Below are 16645 nucleotides of genomic sequence, written 5' to 3'. Positions count from 1 at the left end.
TTCTTGTAACCAAGGAACCTTATCATGTTTTCAGCTATGGACCTTCCTGGAATTCAAAGATAGAGCAATGAATCTGAAATCTTTCTCATCATCTCAACTCTCCTGCTCTTTACCCAGGATCAGTGAACCTTCCCCCTTCTCTACTGAAATGTTAAGCAATGTACTTCACTGTCCTTTCTGCTTAGCTTTTGAAAAGGAGAGAGTCCATTTGTTGAAAACTAATAGCCATGTTTTCTCCCTGCACATACTGCTGAGTAATGGATTTCTGCCCATCTGAGCAGCCCGATTGTGTTAGGATTGCACATCCCCTGGGCTTGCTGAGATTCAGGGAAGGTGCAGGGAAGCCTGGATTGCCCTAAGAATGTGAACTGCATTGATAACTACATTTAAAATGAAAGCATGACATCAGTGTATGCAGCATCTGGTAGGATGCAAGATTATGTTGCAGATACTTTGGGTGGATGGGTTAAAAAGCATTCATGCATTCATTACAGTTTGAAAGCAATCCACCGGTGCCTTGAAACATCCTTATCAGAAAGCAGTTGGTACTGATTTTGCCTCCAGACAGTTGGGATCTTTTTTCATTTATTTTATTGAATAGACAGTATTTCAGAACAGGAGGTTTTAATGCACTTGAACAAAGCTGCTCTAATAAGACAAAAAAAATTGAGTGACTATTGATGAAAAGAAATGAGGAAATCTATAGGGATAACGCGAGATCTATAGGTGGAACAGTGAACACATTTATTTGCAAATAACTTCAGCATAAGCAGGGAAGTTATCTTTTCCATTCAGAAACCTGAAAATGCTTGTCTCGGTACCTGATGTGCTTTTTTGCAGCTCTCCATTCAAGTTTCCTATTTGTGCCAGTCAACAGAACCCAGTTTGGGTTTTAGAGCTGCCCCTTTAAATCAAGCATCATGAAAGCAGGATCAAGGAGGCAAACTAGGACAGCAAATAAAATGCCAGCTTCTTGAGAAACTCTTGAAGATTTATGGCCTCTCTACAGGATGACCAGGGTCCATGCATGCCAAGATTATTCCATAGTCATCCCACACTGCTGGTGCTGCCAGGAGGGGAGTCCGGACGGATGCAGCGTGATGGGCTGATCTCACAGCCGATGTCTGTCCCAGCTGGTAAGTTGCCAGAGGCATTGATGGGCAGGGGGAAGGGGCTCACTTTCCCAAGAAGTGGAGTGGCTGAACAGAATCAGGCTAGCTTGCCTAGGTCACACATGAGCTGCTCCTCTCTGTGAACTATCTGTTTCACTGCTGATTTACAGGGTACTTGGCTTCTACACTGTCTGCACCAAAAAAAAAAAAAAGTACAATGTTTCTGCATGCTGCTGAGACATGACTGTACCTCTCCAGACCCTCTGCCCGACAGGCAGCATTGTCTAGATTCTCCTTGATTATCACAGGGACAGTGCGTGTTTTCAAACTTACCCGCATCAGTTACACCAGTACAGACAGAGGGGCATTTTACAGACATCCCATTGCACAGCCATCACCACGGGAGCACTGAGGTAGTGTGTGGCCTAGTGGACAGGCCACTGGACTGAGACTCAGGAAACCCGAGTGCACTTCCCAGCTCTGCCGGTGGTTTGCTGGAGGACCTTGGGCGAGTCACTTCACCTCCCTGTGCCTCAGTTTCCCCATCTGTGTGTGGGGGGTAATGGTATGGACTTCTTTTTGTATAGCGTTTTGAGATCTATAGGTGAAACGCACTACATAGGAGATTGCTATTAGTCATTGCTGGCCTCTGTTTTGTCGATCACAGTGGCAGCTGTGTGATCTACTGGTGAGAGCGCAAAGGACCAGCAGCCTGGAATGTCCTGGATTCTCTTTCCAGTTCCAGTCACTCACTTGCTATGTGACCTGGGCAAGTCACCTGACCTTCAGCCCGCCTGGGTAGGAACAGAAGCCAACTCACTCGGAACCAATGGCTGAAGCCCCTCAAAGATTTCCTAGGGCCAGTGGGTGCTGTAGACCAGGACAGAGTTACACAAGAGGGCAGAGCTTAACTGCACTGGCAAAACTGTGTGAGAGTACAGGGCTGACATAGTGAGGGCATACTAAAGGACTGAGGTGTGCTGATGGATTAGCATAGGTGTGGGAATCAATGGTAAAATAAATATATAGGAAACAAATCAATATGAAAGTAAAAGCTGGGACAATGATGTTACATTGACCCACCACAGCAACTAGAAGATGGGCTGACAGGGAAGGAGAGTTAGCTCTCGAAGGCATGCAGTGCTCATGCACTGTGGAAATGAGAAAAGATTTTGTAAACCCAAAGTACAGCTCCACAGCTTATCAGTGTTCCTAAAGTGGGCTATATTGTGTTTGTATAATTACAGTCCCGGAAGCCTTTAACATTCTATTCTGTATCGCAAAGGAAATACTTGCTTACTGACTGGATGCCCTATCTAAAGCTGTCTGTAATACATTTCCAGTGGCAACATGAAAATATCTGCAAGGGCTGCAAAGTTCTGGCAAGGGAATACACTGAGTCGGACTCATGGAGAAACTGCATTGCTGATCAGGACAATCTGTGTATGTGCTACTAAAAAAGAGGGGAAAAAATCCATCTTGGGATGACAAATCTTTGTCCTGTTTGCATTCAGGCTAACATGGGGTGCACACTCAAAGCACTGCTGTTTAGAAGTGCCTTGATTTCAACTGAGCGATTGTTTCTTTATCTTCTTCTTTAACTATAGGGAGGGAGATAGATTTGGATTCTAAAGCCAGAAGGGACCAATAGGGTCATTTAGGTGGATGTACATAACAAGAATGTGATTGGAAGAGAGACAGAAAAAGATAAGAGATGTTGGGGAAGATGCGGGGAGCGACAGAGAATGAGGGGAACCAAAAAGATTGAATAAGGCTCCCTACTGCCACCTCCTAGACAAGTGGTTCTCAACCTGTGGCCAGGGGCTGCTTGTGGCCCAATTGGCACACAGATGTGGTCCATGTGACATCCCCAGAGCCATATAGGTAGTATATATGTTGTGTGGATGTGGCCCACATAACACACAGAGAGGTGCATATGAGGCCTACAATTGTAAATAGGTTGAGAATCACTGTCCTAGACCCAGAAACCCTCTGGCAGCTCTTGGACCAAAGGACAGTTGGAAGAAAGTCTGCATCATTCAGGATCTGCTTTCCCTTTCCATCATCTGAAACCACAGGAGTCCCTTGGACAATGGTTATGCAGCACAGTGTGTTTTGCCCAGGAGCTGATTAAACTTCATCCCTCTGTAAGTACAAGCTAATTGTGTGCCAGTCGGTGTGTACTAATGTCTAAATATTTGCATGCAATCTGCTTAGGGACATAGTATTTCAAGGAACCTGACAGAGCTGCCAAGACGGAGCAGACTCTCATCCTTTGCAAATGACCCACGTGATAATTTGCAGCTCAGTGTCAGACTATGCAGTCCAGCGTGATGCTCAGATGATTATATTAGGGATATTTGGGTTGTTGGGGCTCCCTTTTCCTTGTTGGAATTTGAAACCCAGGGACAGACTTAAACCTATCTTCTTACCTACAGGAAGGGTTCCTCCACATCTGGGTGGTGTCATATTGCCAACTGCTTTAGATATGTAATTAGGATAACTATGAGATATTAGAATATTTATATATGATATATTAGATAATAAGTATGGCTAATTTAAAATGAGTCATAAATGTATGAAGCACATTAAAAAAAGCAGAATTTATCCATGTACTTATCCAGTCTTCAGCATCCTAGTGTATGAATGCCTCACAATGGATTAATCCTCACAACAGCCCTGGAGTTAGGGCGGTATTATCCCCATCTTACCAGTGGGAACTAAGGCACAGGAAGATGAAGTGAATTGCCCAAATTCACAATGCGAGTCTGCAGCTGAGCCAAGAAAGGAGCCATGCTCCTAACTCCCAGTCTAGTGCTCTGTTCACTCCTTCCACTCCCTCCGACCAGTAAGGAATGCTCCCACCTGCGAAGAGCTTGCTGTTTCAGAAGCAGACATCTGGACTGCTGCAGATATGACTCAGGCTGATCCATGGATCTAAGGAAGCATGTCTAGTCCACCCCAGCACTTGGATGTGCATATTTTGCAGATGCTTTCGTAAGGTTTTTCATCCCTTTCTTTCTGGAGAGGTAGAGTGGGGATTATGCTTTGCCTTCCAGAAAAAAAGAAAATCTCTAGTGGAGTACACCTGGAGTCTTTGCACTGCTTCAGAGAAACAAAGCCAAGAGAGGTCTCTTGCTGTCGGAGGAGCCATCTGAAGAAGACATATTCCCCCTCTTTCCCTCTCCTGCTGCTGCTGGCTCCCTGCAGCAAACCTGCCTGGCTGTAATTGGCTTCTAAGGGGGGGAAAGGTGAAAGTGGGAGGGAGGGAATGAGCTTTTCTCACCTCCTCTTAAGGGTTCAGCTCCCAGTCGGGTTTGCACAGCTCTGATGGTGCAGCCTGCTTTTCAGCAGCCACAGACCTGGCTGTGACTCTCCCTGGTGAAAAACCTCCTTGCTGTGCAGCAGGAGAAGCTGGAATGCTAGCATGGAGCAGACACAAGGTGGAGATGGTGCATGGCTCATCACTTTCTGCTTAGATCACCCACCCATCCCCCCACCCCCGGCACACACACACACACACACACACACACACACACACACACACACACACTTTTTTAGTTGCTTTCTTTTTACCCAGGAGTCTGAGGCCAGGGCCCATTCTGATGGGATGCCTTCCAGTTCCCATTCACCTCCTTTCACCCCAGCATGTTGGCGCTACAGAGGTACTTACTCTCCCTGGACTCAGAATAAAACTGCACAGAGGCATGAAACACAAAACCCTGGCTGGGCTGGGTTGAAACGTTCAATTATCGCTCTGGCCAACTTCAAAGGGAGTCTCTGTTCATTTATTGCATTCCCCTATCTTCTCATTTCTTGCTATCAGTTTCAGGGCGCGTTATTGTTTTATTCTCCCTCCTCCTGTTTTGCTCTAAGCACAGCCTATAAGTGTTTCTCAAAAGCACCTCCTGGAAGACATGGAATAATCCAGTCCCCCTAAGAAGAGAAGGATTTGCCTCCCCAAAACCCCTTCCTTTTGGAATCGGGAACAAACAGACCAAACCCATCTCAGGTGCAAATCTATTGACTTCGGCAGAATTGCAGCAAGGTCGAATATGACCCATTGCCTCCTGGGCCAGCCCTGGGTTGTGGCTCCTTTAGCTATCTGCCTCTGTCGCGCAATGGGTCAGCGCATTCAGCGGTTAACTGGAACGATGGCGGTTCGAGCCCACCCAGGGAGGGTGATAAGCCTGTTTGGGGGGAGGGATAGCTCAAGTGGTTTGAGCATTGGCCTGCTAAACCCAGGGTTGCGAGTTCAATCCTCGAGAAGGCTATTTAGGGACCTGGGGCAAAAATTGGGGATTGGTCCTGCTTTGAGCAGGGGGTTGGACTAGATGGCCTCCTGAGGTCCCTCCCAACCCTGAGATTCTTGGCAGCTCCGCTGCCTTACAGAGGCTGCAAAGTTGGCTTCATTGGCTCCCAGGTTAAACATCCTCACAGTGCTGCGTTGGTAGAACACCTGTGCATTCACACATGAGCAGCCAGCCAGTGTGTTGGGGCAATGCCTACACGTGAGGAAGGGTGAGCCCAGGGGGGTCTGCTCCCTTCCATGCCACAGGAAGACTTTCAGTGCCACCCTAAATTAGAACAACTTCTGGCAGGTGCTGACTGGCCTTGGTGCCGAGCCTAGAATTCAGGAGGTGCACAGTCCGAGAGTCAACCCACTGCTCGTAATCAGGGCCAGCAGCCTTCGTTAGGGGTAAGCCTAACAAAACAAAGGCTGAGAGGAGATCTGATTGTGCTCCCTAAATGCCTCGAGAGGGTAAACAGCAGGCAGGGAGATAAGGTTGCCGGGCGTCCAGTTTTCCACCAGAATGCCCCATCAAAAAGGGGCTCTGGTCGGTGGTTAAAAGTCCAGGCGGTGGCGCAGCAGGGGCCTGGGGCTAAGGCAGGCTCCCTGCCTGCCCTAGCTCCGCGTGGCTCCCGGAAGCAGCTGCCAGGTCCTTGCAGCCCCTAGGCGCATGGACGGCCAGGGAGGCTCTGTGCGCTGCCCCTGCCCCAGTGCCGGCTCCACAGCTCCCATTGGCTGGGAACAGCAACCAATGAGAGCTGTGGGGGTGGCACCTACAGAGCCTCCCTGGCCGCCAATGTGCCTAGGGGCTGCAAGGACCTGGTGGCTGCTTTCTGGGAGCTCCAGTAAGCACCGCCAGGACCCCAAACTCCCTCCCGGAGTTTTCCCCCTGCACACACCCCAACTCACCAACTCCCTGCCCCAGTTCTGAGCCCCCTCCTGCACTCCAAACCCCTCAGCCCCAGCCCCAAGCCAGAACCTGCACCCCCAGCCGGAGCCCTCACCCCCCCACACACCACAACCCCCTGCCCCAGCCCCCTCCTTCATGCCAAACCCTTCATCCCCAGCCCACCCCAGTGCCCACATCCCCAGACAGAGCCCACACCCCTTCCTGCACCCCAAACCCCTCATCCCCAGCCCCACCCCAGAACCTGCTCTCCCAGCCAGAGTCCTCACCCCCTACTCCCTGACCCAGCCCAGAGCTCTCTCCCGCATCCTGAACCCCTCATTTCTGGCCCCACCTGGAGTCTGCACCCCCACCCCAGAGTCCATAACTCCCCTGCATCCCAACCCCCTACCCCATCCTGGAGCCCTCTTCTGCACCCCAAACCCCTCATACCCAGCCCTACCCCAGAGCCTGCACCCCCAATCCTAGCCCTCATCCCCATCCCACACCCCAACCCCCTGCCCCAGCCCGGTGAAAGTAAGTGAGGGTGGGGGCGAGCGATGGAGGAAGGGGGGATGAAGTGAGCAGGGGTGGGGCCTTGGAGTAGGGGCAGGGCAGGGATGAGGGCTAGGGGAAGGGCAGGGGCTAGGGGAAGGGGCGGGACCAGGGTGTTTGGTTTTGTGCCATGAGAAAGTTGGCAACCCTACTTGAGGGAGAAGAGCTATTTAAGCAAAAGGACCACGTTGGCACATGAGCAAATGGGTATGAACTGGCCATGAATAAATTTAGGCGGGGAACCAGAAGAAGGTTTCTAATTGTCAGAGGAGTGAAGTTCAGTAACAGCCTCCCAGTAAGACTAGCAGGGGCAAACAACCTAACTCAATATAAGAAGGGGCTTCAGCCTATGAAAGGGATTATATGAAGGTCTGGCCTGCGATAGATGGGGAGCTGGACTTGATAACCCTGGGGAAGGGAGAGCTCAGTGGTTTGAGCTTTGGCCTGCTAAACCCACGGTTATGAGTTCAACCCTTAGGGGGGCCATTTGGGATCTAGGGCAAAAATTGGGGATTGGTCCTGCTTTGAGCAGGGGGTTGGACTAGATGACCTCCTGAGGTCCCTTCCAACCCTGATATTCTATGATTCTAACCCCAGAGGACACTTTCGGTCCCCCAAGTTCCTTATTGGCTGTATTATTTTTTTAACTCTCACTAATCAATTCAAATGATGAAGGAGGAGGATTTGCATCACCGGGAGACTGAAGCCCTTTTAGAACTTGCCTCTTGACATATATCTTGTGGAAATCTCCCTTCAGCTGACCCTGGAGGACCACCCAGGGTTATTTCATCCTACGGTCTATCTTCTAAAAACCCACTGTAACAAGGTGTGTTCACCTCTGAGGTGGATTCGCAATTGCAGCCTGGGCTGATGATGGTAACTCATCTCCCTTGTGACCTTCCTCCTCACACATTGAGGCTTTCATCTGGCTCCTGGGATATTTTGCAGAGCTAAATGTCACCAGAATAAAGAGGAGGGACCCCACCTTTCTGAAACAAAATAAATAGGCTCTGTTGGCATCATCGAGGATTTTCCCCAGCCCTTTAAAATAAAAATGTGTTTTTGGAAAGTGTCTACCAGGATAACTCATGTCTTCATCCACAGAATAAATTTGTCTCTAAGAAAGAGAGCACAGTGAGCAAGAAAAATATTGTGGTCCAGCAAATGACGTACAGGTCTGCTGGGTAATTACAGCACCTATAATCCTTCTGCTCTTTGAATGGAAAAGTGGGGGGGGGGGAGGGAGAAGAGTTAGAGTTAATCAGAATTTAAGGTAGCTCAGTCAAATTACTTTTCCCCCACTCTCCCTTTTGTTGGTTGGAGGTGTCGGGTGAACTCCTGTCCCCCACCCCCGACTTCAAGAAGAAGAGAGCTAATTTTGGCATAAAGTAGAACAAAGAGCTCATTTTTATAATTATTAAATCACAGGACTTTTTTTAAAAAAAATCTGTTTTCTGATGATGCTGTGGAAAGCCCAGGTAGACAGGCAGACACTTCAGCAGTCCATTTAGCTTGATTTTCACCAAATTTAGTTTGGGCATGGATTCATAGATTCCAAGGCCAGAAGAGACCCCCGTGATCACCTGTTCTGACCTCCTGTAGAACCCAGGCCATAGAACTTCCCTTCAACAATTTCTGTTTGAACTAGAGCGTATTTTTAGGGGGGGGAAATCCCAACTAGATTTAAAAATTGCCAGTGTGGAAGCAGGGGCTTTGCTCCGTCCCCCCTCCCATCAGGTCTTAATTTGGTCTCTTGCGTGAGGTTTCCATGCTTATAAATATGGATTTACAAATCCTTTCAAATATTATTTTAAAAAATACCAATATCCCCCTGCTTATTACCATGCTTTGGGGCCCCATGTGGGAAAACATTCCTTTCCCATAAAATTATTCAACAATTTTTCAAATGTATAGCTTTTTATATTAAAATATATAAAATGTGCCTGTCACTGAGATTTCTGGGCATGTGTTCAAATATAAGAGAGCAGCATATTGACCGGTGCCAGATAAATTACACTCCTTCAGCACCACCTCAGTGCGTTCCATCATCAACCTTCGTAGGCAAAAGACTGCGGACATGAACTTTACACCTGATGGTCAATAAACTCCCTGGCTGTGCTGGACCAAGGGGAGAAGCAATTCCAGAGCCACAGGCCCTTCCTTGAGGATGATATATCCATTGCTAATGCCACTGTCTTCCCTACCACCAAAAGCGTGCCTGTATGCGGATCACATGGCTCGGGTAACTGAAGACTTGGGGTTGAATCCTGGCTCCACTGAAGTCAGTGGCAACCCTCCCGTTGACTTCCATGAATATGTCTACACTGCAAAAGAAAATCCCCAGCAGCGCATCTCAAAGCCCAAGTCTACGTACTCAGGCGCATGGGGCTCATGTTAATGTGCTAAAAACTGAAGTGTAGACATTCCCATTTGGGCTGGTGCTCAGGGACTGAAACCCGGGGAAAGGGTGGGTTTCAGAACCCACGCTCCAACCTGAGCAGGAACGTCTGCGTGGCTATTTGTAGCTCAAGCCCTGCAAACCTAAGTCTGTAGACCGGGCTCTGAGACTCACAGCTGTAGGTGGTTTTTTTGGTTTTTTTACAGTTTAGACATTCTCAGTGAGGCCATGATTTCACCCATGGAGCTTTTCACCTCACCAGGTTGCGTGGTCAAATCCAGCCTGGGTTGACCAGCGAGTGCTGGAAATCAGGATGGCTATTTGGTGGCCTATATTAAATGATTTATTTTAAGTCTAGTTTCTAAAAAACAAGTGTCCACATCACAGCTAGTTCACAATACTGACACTTCAACTCCCATAGAGCAACAGTTTTGCAGAAGGACCCCAGCTGGCATCAGCTTCCGCTATGATAAATAGGGAGTGACATGGAAGCTGAGATTTTCAAAGTTTTTTCAGGAAACGGGATACCCAATTCCCACTAGAAATTAGCTAAACTGGTGCACATTGTAGTTTGGGCACATTCATATCAGATTTAAATGGCTTAAATTTAGTTTAAACTGATATAAAACTGCCCCGACAGGGCTGTGTTCCAGTTGAAGTAAACCAGTTGAAAAATGCAGCTTGAGTTAAATCAGTGCAACTTCGTGGGTAGACCACACCTAAGATTTCCAGAACTCAAATAATGAGGGGCTTTACAGGGCTAGATACACACTTGGATACAGACTGGAAACCAATACAATCTTGGGACAATGGGACTCCGGTTCTGTTCTTGGGACAATAGTTCCCTACAACTAACACCATTGAGGAAGAAGGTATCGACTTTCTTTACTAGCCTGAAGCTTCTGACCAGTTCCAGGATGTCTCCACATAGAGCACACTGCAGTAGCATAACCTTGGAAGCATAAGAGCTGGACAACTGTGGCACAAGGAGTCTTCTTCCTTCTGGCCAAATTCAGATGCCAAATGCCCAAGGCCCCAGCCAGCGATTAGAAGATGTATGCCCAGATGAATATAGCAGATAATCCACATTCACTCTGCTGTGGAAGGGAAAAAACTCCAAGGTCCCTGCCAATATGACCCGAGGGAAAATTCCTTCCTGATCCCAAATCTGGAGACCTGTTGGATCCTGAGTATGTGAGTTAGACACACCAGCCAGGCATCTAAGAAATCATCTTATGATCCCGCTTTCTCCCTCCAATCTTCATGGCAATTCTCTAATAGACAAACCCCCCTACCTCCACCACCACTAGCTATGGCTGCACACAATTTACCCCAGTCCCGCACTTCAAAAAGTGGGGCATTCAGTGGTATTGGGGGATAAGCAGTAACTTTGGGGCACACTTGTCATTGCTGCTTCCCATGCAGTGACTTTCACCTGCCCTAGGGAAATGAATTAAGTTCCTTCTGCAACAGACTAGATATAATTCTCTTTTTTGACCCATGGCCATACTGCACCCAAGGACCAGAGAGGCAAGGTGGGTGAGGTAATGCCTTTTATTGGACCAACTTCTTTTGGTGAGAGAGAGAGACAAGCCCTCTCGCTTAGTCTGTCCATAGCTACACCCCTCTCCTCTGACTTTCTACCCCCATTTCCTCCTGCCAGGCGAAGTTCTACAGGGGTGAATCAAGCTCTCAGCAGCTGCATGCGGTACCTCTCTATGAGCTAGGATGAGTACAACTTCTCTGTTTTGTGCAAGGTGGGACCAGAATATGCAAGGAAACCTGAAACTAGGCCACACTCACCTATGCTAGTTTCATGACAAACCCAGACCTCATTCATCAAAAGATTCACTAAGGTCCATGGAGATCTTGCAAACAAAGTCACACGACAGTTGGTATTGACCCCAAACAAATTTGTGGCATTGCTTGGTGCTGATGAGAAACAGCCTGAGGGAGAAACTCAGTGGATTGGGGTCTGATATCCAGCACCTGCACATCCCATGTGCTTCAAGTCATCAGCAAATCTGGGATTAGAATCCAGGCACCCTGGCTCCCGCTCCCTGGCGCTAATCGCTTGTCACCTGGGGGGTTGTTCAAACCTGAACCTCATAGCAAACCTATATACATCGAAGTGGAGAGAAATGTTTGCATGAACTCTTGCAAAGTGAGTGCTGAGTGCAGCCCACCAATAACTCCCTGCCCGCTTTCTCCAAGGGAACCATTTTTTACAGCAGAGTCCATTAAAAGAGAAGCAACATACAGATGGCCAACGTCCTTAAGAGCTGAAGTAAGTATTCCACAGGAAGGCCTAATCAGGGAAAAAAGTGAGGAGTTGTGAGTTCCTTGCTGTAAACAAGTTAAACAGTATTAAACACACACATGTCTCTTTAAGGAGATGAAATTGATTGAGCGTGTTTATTTTCACAGCATTATTTAGCAGGGTCGGGAAAAAGAAATACTGAGCATTGATGCCAGGACTGCATATCAGAAACAAAGCTGAGAAAAGGATATTTCCACTGTGATCATTTTTTTTCCCTAATAACTGTCTCTCCTATCTGCCAATCTTAGGTCAACAAACATGGGCTGATTGACAAGTTAAAATGTTTAACTTAGCCTGCAACTCATATAAACCAATTTAAAATGTCTAGTGCAGGAGGGAGATGAAAAAGAAACCATGCCCCCTCCCTACAGCCGCCTCCCAGAACATGATCTTGTCATGCTCGTCGGTTGACATTGTGGGATGCTCCTGTTTTCACAATTCCACAGGTAGGAAGCTCTTAGGTGGGATAAAATGTTCTAGGGTGTGAAGGACTATGGGATACTCAAGCCACCCATCACCAGTAAAACTGATCATGTCAGAAGACTGGAGGACTCATGGGATTCTGAGGATGGTGTTTTTCCACCTCCCTGGATTCGTTATTCAAATCCAGCCAGGATGGGTGGGTGGTGATCAGAAGTCATGCTGGCTACTCAATGGCTCTTATGAAAAGAATTGGCAGTTGTGAGATGGTTGCTTCAGAAACCTGCCCTCACACCACACGTTCCATCCAATGGATTTGAAAATTCTTTAAAAGGTGGGTAACTGTGTATTTAACTGATTTTGCAGGTGGGGAAATTGCAGCACAGAGAGGTTACATGTTTTGTTCAAAGTCACATAGTGAATGAGCTGGGAATAGAACCTAGGTCTTCTGATTCCCAGGCACTTGCTTTAACCACCACAGGCAAAGAAAATGAACCACTGTCTCATCCTTAGACGTACGCTCCCTAGCACAGTGTCAAGGCATATTGGCTGCTTGGTACATAGGAACTGGCTCTGCCTCAGAAAGTGCTGTACCTGTTCTTCAAATCGAGGATTTTAGTCTCCAAAGCTGTTGATCTGAGGTCTTCCACAAGCAATAAAAGCCTTAAAATGAAACGGGGAAGATGTTAAATAAGAACAACCATCTGAGCACCTAAATAAGGTTTTATTTTAGAACAGATTCCATCTCACTCTAGTTCAAGTAGCTGATCTCAGGCAAGCCTCACAGTGCCTGTTACCAGGTATACAGATTTCTTATTCTGATCCAGTTTGCTTTTCTCCAGCAGGTGAGCCCAGGGGTTGGCATCCCATTAATGCACCTGGTGGAGCTGTGGACATGACAGTCCCCTGGTCCATCTCAGCTGCAAGGGCTTGCATTGTGCAGGAGTCCAAATGCCTAGTCAAGGTCTGTGTATGCATAAAGCTATTCTGCAATTCCACAGTTCACCTCGATGGCAAATGCAGCCATCCTGGGCTTTGAACAGCAGATAAGTGAATTCCCGCAGCCATCGAAGAGACTCAGCTCACCACTGCCGTGGGTGGATTACTTTACGTTCTTACTGTAAGAGAAAGCTGTTCTTTCAAGTAGGTTCTGATCATTGAATAAGCTTAGTTTTTGAATGCTAATTTTCCCTGATACCATGTGTATCTCCCCTGTAGTTTTGTAATATCTGCAGATCCTGTTTATGTTACACACACACACACAATACTATAGTTACAGTTATAGTTACAGACCTTTCACTTTTAAAGGAACAGTCCCATATTTAAGCCCTCCTGCACTTAAAAATTGGCGAATTGTCCCATATTTTCTGTCTTCCCCCCATCAGTACCGGCGGTTCTTGCTGCTGACTGGATCCCTGCTCTCCAGCCACCTGCCCACCAGCAGTGAGTGGGGTGGGGAGGTCCAGTGGCTGACGATGGGGGTGGCTGTGCAAGGCTGGTGGTGGGGCAAAGCTGCAGCACGCAAGGCCAGCCGCTCTCCCTGCTGGTCCATCAGCGCAGCCCCCGCTGGGTTCCAGCTCTCGGACAGCAGGGCCCCACACCCCATCCTCGGTCAGTCACCACCACCACTGCCCCCTGTGTGAGAGCAGTGAACGGGACCATGTATGTCAGCTCTCCCAGTGTTACGGGGGAGGTACAGGGGTGTGTGTCATCTCTCCCCGTGGGGGGGTAGGGATGTGTGTGCCCTGTGTGAACCCGAAAGCCTTAAAGATAAGAAGGTAAATTAAAAGAATCCAACTATGCAGTATTTCTTTTTCACGGGGGCTCAGTCAACTTGATGTTAATTTGAACGTTTGTACTGCATAGTTCTGATTGATTGCCATTGAAGTCGCTTGAATACAAGTAATTTTACCAGGTGACCCATATTTAGCGCAGGGACGTATGGTCACCCTAACTACAGCAAGCTTCTTAAACAGGAGTGCCCGGGCCAGATCCTCAGCTGATCAATGGAGCTCATCAATGGCACAGCACCAGTTTCACCAGGTGCGGATCATCTGGTCCATGATGGTTTTTGCACCTGTCTTCCTGTTCTCTGTAAATACGTTAGCCACAAAGTTGAGGGCATCTGCATCACTGTTGATCTGGCCCGCAGCTGTGATTCTTTTAATGGGAATAATATATTAAAACAAATAAACCCTTCATCATCCATGATGGGAGAATTTGTTCTGGTGGCATCAGAACAAACGGTGCTCCATATGGCACCTTTCCGCCATTTCTGTTTTTGATGCTGTTTGTTTTGTTTCGTTTCCTCATTGTTTGTTTTTCCACAGGGATGAGTTGGCTGGAGAAGTCACCTACCCAACATGGAAGTGCATGTGTGGGGAGAACTGGACCTCCCCATATAGCTCAGCCACTGGCGTGGGGGCCCGTTGGAATCACAAGAGAGAAAATGTGCAAACAGAGTAGCTTGTCTAGGATGAGCTAGTGACACATACAGGGTCTCTCCTCTTTCTGTACCTCTCTGACCCCAGAAAAAGTCCTCGCTGCAAGGGATGAAGAAAGTGATTTGGGTTAAATAAGACCCAACCTAAAGCTTTGCAGAGAATTCTAAGTCAAGTTGTTTAGTTAAGTTAGTTTTTACTATTAGGCCTTGGTACTTCCTGATTCAGACATGGTCACAAGCAAAAGGATCGAATTGCCATGACGGAGGCCTGGCTAGAAACAAGGGACACTGAAAATCTAGCCAGAGAGCCTGCTCTTGTCAGATTTCCATCCCATTTTTGCAAATATAAGAGATTCAGGTATTTGAAATAAACATCCACGTTTGGAGATTGATACAGTAACCCACTGATCGGTATGTGGTCCACAACACCCCCCTCCCATGTTTACAACAACCCCTAGCTAGAGGGGTTAGCTCTTTAGCTGAACTCATGTTCTTCACTCAGGAGATCTTGCATTCAATACTTACTGACAATCATTGCAGTTATGTTGATCAACCCTCAGATCTTTTGGGGTTTTCCCTTCCGTAGCACTCTCTAAGGACTCAATTGTGAGAGATACTGGGGAGTTCAGTTGGAAATGGCAGTGATCTGCATCTCTCAGGGTCTGTGTGTCTCTCCCTCGCTCTCAGGTGTGCCTTTCTCTTTCGCTCCCTTCCCCCAAACTCACAAAGGTCTGTGTTCTATACAGCCAGCCCAATGATAGCTGGACGTGACTAGTAGCTGTCAGCACTCTCTTGACATGTCATGGGGATTAGCCATAGCGTGTACAAAGTGCTACTCTCCATTGTCCCCCCAACTAGGGGACTAGAGATGGGCTTGCACCGAAATCCCCAGATGTGAACGCCTCCAAGAAATTCAGATCTGGAGCTGAACTTTCTAGCTTAGGTCCATATGCGATTAAATGGTCTGACTCCAGCCTGCTTCTAGAACACTCCCCAGTCCAGAAGAAGATGACCAAAGCCTGCACCAGAGACCACTGAAAAGCACAGGAGTCCCTCAGGCATTTTCAATGGCCTTTGGAGCAGGACCTGCGGGAACATCTCCCAGGCAGACGCTCTGCATTGTTGGATGTTGCCACTAGACCGTTAAGCTGCCTATCGAGATTTTTGGGTGCAGTGTTGTATTTGTGTCAGCTCCAGGATATTAGAGACACAACGTGGGTGAGGTGATTGTACCAACTTCTGTTGGTGAGAGAGACAAGCTTTCAAGCTACACACAGCTCTTCCTCAGGTCTAAAAATGTACTCAGAGTATCACAGCTAAATACAAGGTGGAGCAGAGAGTTTAGCATAAGTAGTTAGCACATATTCAAAGGGACCATTCAAAGTGAAGTGGCCCATTAACACCCCTGTAGTCATAGGGCAAAGGGGGGATTCGTGGGTTACAGGTTGTTGTAATAAACCATAAATTCAGTGTAAAAACGGGATTTTCATTGTCAAGCAAAGTGATGAGCTCCCAGGCTGTCATGCAGGATTTCTTTGAAGATGAGGACTGAACACTTTCCAATGTTGCTCCTCAGAGCTCAGACTGTGGACTGCATTGAATGCAAGGAAGGCTGGATGGGGTTAATGAGCCGACAGCCAACGCACCACCAGAGAGTCAGTCGCTTGTGTCAGAATAAGGTGCTTCCCTTCTCCACAATAGACTCTTTACTTGCTTACCCCCATGCCCTCTTCTATTTTTTTTTCTTTATGGAAGTTAATAAATTTGGACGCCAAGACACATTGCCCTACTATTAGAGGCTGCCTTGTCATAGAAGGAATGGCCCCGCTCTATGGGAGTGGTTTTTTTTGTGGGGAGGGGGGCGGTCACCCATGCTTCATTCGTCTCTCTGCTGGGTGTGTTGGACAAGGCAGTTAACTGTGGTTTCCTCAGCCAAGCCAATACAAGCAAGCTATATACCACATGGATTGCTGGAAGGTCCATGGGTCATTTCATGGTATGCAATGAATCAGAGGCTCACCAGTGGACTGATGCATGGATTGGCCACGTCAGAATGTACAAGCACATCATATCAGGTCTCGTGCACTTTAAAAACCCAGACACACAAACAACCCTCTTTACCCTGCTGTGGCATGCACAGAATATACAAACAATTGTTAGGATGTCACAAAACATTTGTTAAATTGAGGGTTAGTTGCAGCTGTGACATAGCAACCTGGC

At 47.6% G+C, this 16645-nt stretch overlaps 1 protein-coding gene across 26 annotated transcripts in view; it reads right to left on the bottom strand.

The window, feature by feature from the left end:
- The window catches only part of LOC125621727 (uncharacterized), a 357495-nt gene that overhangs the window by 64897 nt on the left and 275953 nt on the right, over positions 1–16645 (bottom strand). For 2 of the 26 annotated variants that reach the window (XR_012664856.1, XR_012664858.1), the window contains one exon: positions 11443–12645. The exons of the other annotated variants lie outside the window; for them this stretch is intronic. The gene's annotated coding sequence lies outside the window, so the exon portion shown is untranslated. Of the gene's footprint in view, positions 1–11442; positions 12646–16645 lie in introns of those variants that run through there. 26 annotated transcript variants of the gene reach the window in all.

This window comes from Caretta caretta, chromosome 14 (assembly GCF_965140235.1).
Source record: "Caretta caretta isolate rCarCar2 chromosome 14, rCarCar1.hap1, whole genome shotgun sequence".
NCBI classification, from domain to species: Eukaryota; Metazoa; Chordata; order Testudines; family Cheloniidae; genus Caretta; species Caretta caretta.
Note: the sequence above shows the minus strand (reverse complement) of the source record. Positions and strands in the feature narration are given on the sequence as shown.